Source organism: Marmota monax, unplaced genomic scaffold, assembly GCF_021218885.2.
Source record: "Marmota monax isolate L192 unplaced genomic scaffold, Marmota_monax_Labrador192_F-V1.1 WCK01_AAM20220418_F8-fsc00014, whole genome shotgun sequence".
Classification (NCBI taxonomy): Eukaryota; Metazoa; Chordata; class Mammalia; order Rodentia; family Sciuridae; genus Marmota; species Marmota monax.
This window is the reverse complement of record NW_026695222.1, coordinates 6,950,385-6,958,581: the sequence shown is the minus strand read 5'-3', so window position 1 is coordinate 6,958,581 and position 8,197 is coordinate 6,950,385.

The following is an 8,197-nucleotide window of genomic DNA, read 5'->3' as shown; positions in this document are numbered from 1 at the left end:
TCCAGGTAGCAGCTAATTGATTGAAGTTCACACACATTTGCCATCTGGGATTGGTTTTCAAACCTTATCTATTTAATAACAGATACATTGAACTGAAAAAGAGCTTGATTTTTTTTTCCACAGATTTTCCTTCTATTATTCTTATAAATTCTGCATTCTTCTTTCTCTACAACATGTTGAATGAGATTAGCTAGCCCTGTGGGGAACTTGTTGAGATGGCTAAATGTGGTCCTTTTTTAAAAAAAATACTTTTTAATTATAGGTGGACACAATACCTTTATTTAATTTTTATGTGGTGCTGGGGATCAAACTCAGTGTCTCACGCATGCTAGGCAAGTGCTTTTCCTCTGAGCCACGGTCCCAGCCCCTAAATGTGGTTCTTGCAGCTGCAGTCTCCTGGATAACAAGTGTTGGGGGAAAAGTATAAATAATGATTTCATTGATTGCATTCACTCCTGCAAATGGGGCAGAAGAGCATCGTGTCCACCGTTATGAGTTCAAATTTTGTCGTTTCTCATTCCTGTCCTGGGAGTGATGTATAACTCTTGCTATTCCAAGAATGATGACATAAAATTGAGAGCCAACATGAATACAAAGAAATTGATCCTTTTACAACCCCAAATGGGTAAGATTCACACAAGTTTGTTCATAGCAATTATCCACTTTTTTTTTTTTTTTGGCAGGGGGGATGTCTCATTCTGCCACAGTATCTTGGAAGACATTGAAATCTTTAGAACTACTACCTGAGACACAATTTATATGACCCAGCCTAAGAAAAGGCTTAGGCAACTCCATTTCTGGATCACAGGGTGTTAACATATTAGTCAACCCATAAAAGCTCCCACTGATTTATATGGAGTTGTATCATTGCATCACAGGTGGAGGGGCCTAAATTGTTTTTGGAGAAATATAGGGCTCTGTCTTTAAGATCATGACCCATGAGTCATACCCAGGGTTCCTAAAGCTGAGGCCAGTGGGGACCTGGAAGAACTTGGCTTAGGCATAGGGATGTGACTCATTAGAAAAGATGAACTGGTTTTAAAAAAATAATAAGAACCACCTTCTATTCTCTGCCTACCTACCTTTATTCCATAAACAAACAAACAAAAAAGCCAGGAGATTCAAAAATATTTATAAGACATATAAACTTATTATCATTACCATTATGTACTTTCAGAGCTCTTGGTCCAATTTGCTCTTAGAGGAAGTGTTCAGAGTTATCCTTTGAATAACCAATTGACAAAATGACACTTGTTTTACTTTAAAAAGAAATCATTTTTCAAATTTACACAATAAACTGAGTGAAGTGGTAAATGCATATGATCTGGTTCCAGCTTTCTAATCATTTGAAGGACTCTGATTTATCATTTACAAAGTTTATTAGCTGAAGGTTCAAGATAACTGTCAACTTACCACTGTCAATGTAGTGATAGGTAACATACATAAGGCGTGATGCTGTGTGGATGGTGGTGATTGTCACATCATATTCCCATTGCAAGGGAAAGCTTATAATCTTTGGAATGGTAAATCATATGTGGTTTAAGTCAAAGAGAACAACACCATAGTTTCAAGTCACTAGAACTTTTTTGGGGGAGGTGTCACTGGGATTGGACTCAGGGGCACTTGACCATTGAGCCACATCCCAAGCCCTATTTTGTATTTTATTTAGAGACAGGGTCTCACTGAGTTTCTTAGTGTATCACCAGTGCTGAGCCTGGCTTTGAGCTCTCGATCCTCCTGCCTCAGCTTTCTGAGCCACTGAGATTACAGGCATGTACCACTGTATCTGGCTACCAGAAATTTTATTTCATGATTTAAAAAAAATTAAGTTGAACAAAAATTTAACATTTTAATATTAGAACATCCATTTCTATGACTGCTGAATTAAGTGATAATGGATGAGAAGCTGTAATTCTAAATATGAAAAGTTTGTCATTTGCATCTCCTATTTTTGGACTTCAGGCCTAGAAACTTCACAATACAGAAAGAAGAAGAAGAAAAGCTAGTCTATGGGGAAAATGAGAATATTTGTTGAATGGATGGATGGATGGATGGATGGTTGGTTTGATTTAAATCTTATTTTCTCACTTCTAAGTTGGGAGGGCAGCTGGCTTCAAGAGTAGCTCACCCACAGTACTCTGATGAGCTTGCTGGAGCTTGAACCTGCTGTCTGTCCCAGGTCTCATCTGGACTCTGCTGTGCCTCCGTCAACCATTCAACAGCAAAGCACTTTCTTTTTTTTCCCATTCACTTGCATCCCAAATACAGGCTCTGATTTCATTCTCTTCTGTGGGCTTTTTCCTACATACAGCTTTTATCCACCCTTTATTTTCTTCATCTCCACCTGAAAGATTCAAGTATCACCACCATCTTGTCTGATTGAGCTGTTCTGCTCCCAGAAGCCAGAAAGATAGTTTCAAAAGGCTAACATCATAGTATCTCTTCCAGGTAGGAAGCCATCAGTAGCTTTACATTATCTTCAGCATAGCCTACAAGACCTTAGATATTTGGCACCACCAGCCAAAGAGGCCTTCAGACATTTCCTTGGAGTGCCAAGCTGGTTCTCATCATAGGGCTTTTGGACACGCTGCTTCCTCCTGAGCTTGTAGACCAATCATACGCTCAGGTACCAGTTCTCACAGAGCCTGTGGCATTTACCATAAACAAACATGTTTTCTGTGTCTACCTTCCCAGCTGAGCTGGAGGAGCTCTGTGAGTGCATCAGAAGAGCTTGTCTGTATTTCCAGAGCCCGTTCAGACCCTGCCACTGCAGTGTGCACCAAAATCAATAACTACTTGCCACGCACTAACTAGAAATGTGTTAATTGTTGGTGTGTGATCTATTTCCTTGTTTAATGGTTGCTTATATATTTACTTAGAGTTCCACTTGGCTCATAAGTTACCTCTTGCCTATTTCATGGTCTTTGTATGTGCTATACCCTCATCTACAACTGATGTTGCCATCGCTCTTCTGGTGTTGGGCCCTCAACAAATATTTGTTGAGGAGGTGGATGGATGGATGGATAAATGGATGGATGGATGGATGGAAATATGCATGGGTTTATGAATGTATGGATGGTAGACAAATATATTGATGGGTGTTGTTCTGCAGATGTGGACAATACGAAGAATATTTTTTAGTCTGTTTATATCTAAAGTGTTTTTCCCCTCTCTGTAAATGCATGAACAAATCCCTTATTCTCTAGAGACACTGTCAAGCAAAGCATCTAGTAGTGCCTGCAAAATAATGGAAGCAAGAAGAAATAACAGCAGAAGCCTCTATCCTTGAGGTGGTTTCTAGGTTTATTTCATGTTTCTAACTACTCAAATGTCTGTGAAAGAAAAAAAAATTCTACAAATAAAATACAATGAAAGGTTATGGTAGCAGACTCATTGCTGTGTATAATTCTTTACCTTAAAGTTCTCTTTTAATTTGTTTTGAGTGAGGTTGGAGACACAGCTCAGTTCCTGTCTTCTTATTTGAATGAGTCTCCTCCAGTAGGCACCAACATCACCAGGGGATGCAGAGAACCTCAGCACATTCTGGATGGGCTTTCCTCTCTGTAATTTATGATGAAATCTTGCTTTGGGGTGAGCTGGCCGACCTCCTTCCTTCCTCTCCTCTGGTTTCCAAGGCAGCAGACCCTCGTCTCCTTTCAGACCTGGACTCCCCCAGCTCAGTCCCACTTGGCATTTCTAAGTGAGGTTATGGACACACATTGAGCCCAGAACTCACTGCTTTTTTGGAAAAGGCAAAATAAGAGAGGGGATTTTCCATATTCACATTTTTCCACAGAAATGTATTCATAAGCTTTAAACTTGCCCAAGCTATGTTAATGTATGTGGTTGGCTTCTGTGCCAATTTTCATTGTGAATAAGATGCTAAATAAAAGGGTTCTTGTTTTCCCCACTCTCTCCTCCCCTCCCATAATTTTAAGTTCATAAGCCCATTTTGTAAGTGAATCAGGTCTTAGCAGAGAATCAGAAACTATGTTGTTCTTTTAGCCGCTGACAGTGTTTGCTTTAAACCCTTGATAGGAACATGGGGCTTGTGACAGCAACAGCCGAGGTAAACAGATGACTTTATATATAATGCTTTTTACAAGGTGGTTCAGTTCATTCCTAACCTTGGTCTTGGCGTCATGGAATGAACCAGGGAAATTCCGCCCCTTAACCCTACCCTGCTCTCCTCCCTTCAAAGCCAAGAAAATATCTATTTTGCTTTGGTTTCACAGCCCTTTCCCCTACAGGACAGCTTATATAGTACAGTACCTTCAAATCAGACAGAACCCCCAGTAGTGCCTTCACTGGTGGTTGTTGTTATTATTATTACTATTTTAACCAAGTGACTGAGTGTTCGCAATAAAAGCTACAACCTTTATAAGCCATGAATAGGCATGTCCTGGCAAGCCCTGGTTGTCAAGTCTCTGTGCGTCTTGGTTCAAATGTTCCTGCCTGAATTTACCCCTGGTCATACCACACCTCCTGGAACTGTCTTTGTGGCTTTTGCTCAGCTGCTGACTCAAGTTGTAGAAGACATAGGGGGATAATGGAGGGAAATGTCTATAACTCTGGCATGAAATAAAGCCCCAAGGACTCCACACTTCTGAGGTGTTGAGGCTGCCTGTCCCTCCTCTCTCCCTTTGACTGAAAGTTTCCATGACTGGTTCTCAAATTGTAACTAGCCAGGGATAAGTGGAACCAGAGGGGCATTGCCATAAGTGGGGACCAGAACCCCCAGTGTAAGGGAGCCTCACAGAGCGGAGATTCAAATACCAGGTCCCCAAGGAAAGAACTCATTTCTTGCTGGGGACCTTGGGTAAGTTCTTGGTCCTAGATTTCTTCACCTAGAAGATACCAATAATAATAATAATATACATTTTAGAGGGTTGTGTTGAAATTATATGAAACAATGGAACTATCATGCACAAATCTGAAATTGGTACATGACAGGAGGCACCATTATTAATAATATTAGGTACTGTGAGTATTATTAAAAGTTAAGGATTAGCTATAACTAAATGAATAGGATTATTGCTAAAATTATAATCATGCTAATACTTATAATCTATGATTAATCATTGATAATATTATCATCAGTGATTGATAATTAATATTATAAGTGATATATATGTGATCTTGTATATCCTGTTTTTCTTCATCTGGAAATTGAAGATATTAACATGGACATTGGAAAAAAAAACTTGACTTTGTAGGGATTTTTTTGTGAAGATGACTAAATGGCTTTGCATGACACCTGGCCAATCAGCTTGTAAGGGAGGGTTGCCATATTTAATATGCACTTAGTTGTCTTTCTCAGACCCTCCCACAAAGGAACACATCCTTTTGTTCAAGGCAAGTGTGGCCCTCTCGTCCTATCATTGCCATAACTGTCTGAAATGGATGACTGCTAAATGACTTCAGGTCAGAGGCCTGATGACACACAGGCACAAGGCTGGGCAGCTGGCCTCATCTCCCAGAGAAGATGGTATCTCAGCCTTGTATGTCCTCATCCAGGCCTGGCAGACTAGTAGATATAGTGTACAAGCAGCTGATTGCATCTACAGACACCTTGTAGCTACCTTGAGGGGCCTTCTCTATCTGTGGCCTCAGCTCCATTTGGCTTTGGAGAAAATATCAAAATATTTTTTTATATTCCATTTTCAGTGATGAGTGAGAATGGTACTATATCTGAATATATCAAACTATTTTTTATATTTAATTTTCAGTGGTGAGTGAAAATGGTATTATATCTCTCATGCAAAATTATCTATGATTTCTTTTAGAGACAAAGGCATGTGTCCTGCTAATGCTCCTGTGGTTTATTGCCTATATTCATAATTAGAGGCAGTGAAACATTTCAATCCATGTTTAGTTCAAATAAGGTGGAATTTCCTCTCCAGTCCAGGTTCATGGATCCTGTGATAAGGCAAAGCTCCCTGGCTCAGCTGATCTCCTAGTCTGTGTACTGTGTAGCCCCAACCTCATGGTCTTCTAATCTCATTTTCACCATGCCCCACTGCATACTCTGACCTCCATGTAAAACCCCTGGAGCTGTGGCCCTGGTTATATCAGCTCTATCTTTGCAATCCCAGGGTTGGATAGCAAACCTTCTGCACCTAGCTATCTAAAGAAAGGCTTGGCTGATTTCAAAAACTATACTGTGCAACAAAATAACTGGAAGAACTTAATGAAAATTTTGTATGAGCACTCTCAATTTGAGTTGATTGATCGAGGGAGGAACTCTGGTTTCAATATTTTAAAGAACTCCCTAGATTTCTTCTGAAGCAGGTGTCCTTGAACAAAATGGTACTTCTGCTAAGAAATATGCCTGGCATATCTTGAAAATTCTTATTTTACTATTTTATTTTATTTTTTTAATTTTTTTTTTAGTTGTAGATGGACACAATATCTTTATTTATTTATTTTTAGGTGGTGCCGAGGATCGAACCCAATGCCTCACATGTGTGAGGCAGGTGCTCTACCACTGAGCCCCAGCCCCAGCCCCATTATTTTACTATTTTATATTCAGAGAGAGATATGAAGGAATAGCGAATATTCACCGGTGTGATACACAAACAGGGATGAACTATAAGAATGTGAAAGGAAGGAGGGCAGTAGGAAGAATGGAAGAAAAGAAGGGAGAAAGGGAGGGAGGAGAAGGGTAAGTTATGGTTTGAATGTCCCTTCTAAAATTCATGTTGAAATTTAATTGCTGCCTGTAATTGTGTTGAGAGGTGAGAATATTAAGAGGTGATTAGGTCATGGAAGGCATCACCCTTGTGAATGGATTAAGGCCATCATGCACTGGAATTGGTTACTTGTAAAAGTGGGGAGAGTCAGTTTCCTTTTCCTCTCTCTCTATGTGCTCTCTCCCCATGTGATGTTTCTGCCATGTTATGATGTAGCAAGAAGGCCCTCACCAGATGCAACCCCTTGACCTTGGACTTCCCAGTCCAGAACCATGAGCCAAACAAATTTTGTTCATTATAAATTACCCAGTCTTGGGAATTCTGTAATAGCAGCAGAAAATGAACTAAGGCAGAAGATTAAAAAAAAAAAAAAGAAGAAGAAGGGAGGGAGGAAAGGGAGAGGAAGGAAGGAAGGAAGAGAGGGAGGGAGAGAGGGAAGAAAGAAAATACAATTTAAGTGCTGTTAAACTTATGGGAAAAGAAAATTTTAATTAGCAGAATCCAGAGAGAAATAGAAAATCAGCACAAAGGATGGACTGATTTCAAAATTCAACAAATATTTGTTATGTGCTTACTGTGTTCTAGGGCAGGGGTTACAAACAAACACATAAGAACAAGCCAAGAAAGTGCTGATAGAAAAGATCCAGGGCTCTCACTGCCTTTTATTTACCTACTTCGAAGGAAACAAGTTCTACTGCATAAGAAAACAGCAGGCTGCTCGTAAGCATTGGTAACAAACCTTGATTCATGGTGTTGGGGATGGCTCTCTAGCTCCTTGTTTGGTAGACATATGGGCTCGATCCGCCATACTCTTGAGTTTCTCAAGATAATATGATGTCTTCCTTTATGAAAAAAAATATTGGAAACTTCCGGTTACTGTTTATGTGTAATGGATTAACTCAAAACTTTGTCACTGAAAATCAACCTTTCTACTATTCTTATGGATTCTTTGGGTTGGATTCACAAACATAATGGGGCTGACTGTTTCTGTTCTGCCATATTTGAAGTCTCAAGCTAGGAATATTCAAAGACGGGAAAGTGAAGTGGACAATGAGTAACTGGGGCCTGGAAGCAGTTAAAGTCATGTTGACTGACTTCTCTGGTATTTGGGTCAGAGAGACTCAACCACCAGGATTACCAGTTGGAGTCAACAAGTGTGGCTTCCTCCCATCATGGTACCCTCAGGATAGAGGGACTTCTTCAACAATGGTGGCTCAGAGCTTCAATTATGAGTGTTTTCACAAACAGGAAGGAAACTTCATGGTCTTTTGTGACCCTGTTGTCGAAGTCATACAGTGTCACTCAGCCTTACTATCTTGGTCAAAGCAGTCATGAATCCATCCATATTCAAGGGGAGGGGAATTAGGCTTTATCTCTTGGTTGGGTAGTGACAGGTTTATATTTTAGAAGAGGGTGTAAGGCTGGAGATATTGTTGCAACCATCTTTGAAAAATATAATCTGTCATAGTATCTAATTAAAAAATGTATTTAAAAAATGAGGTAAG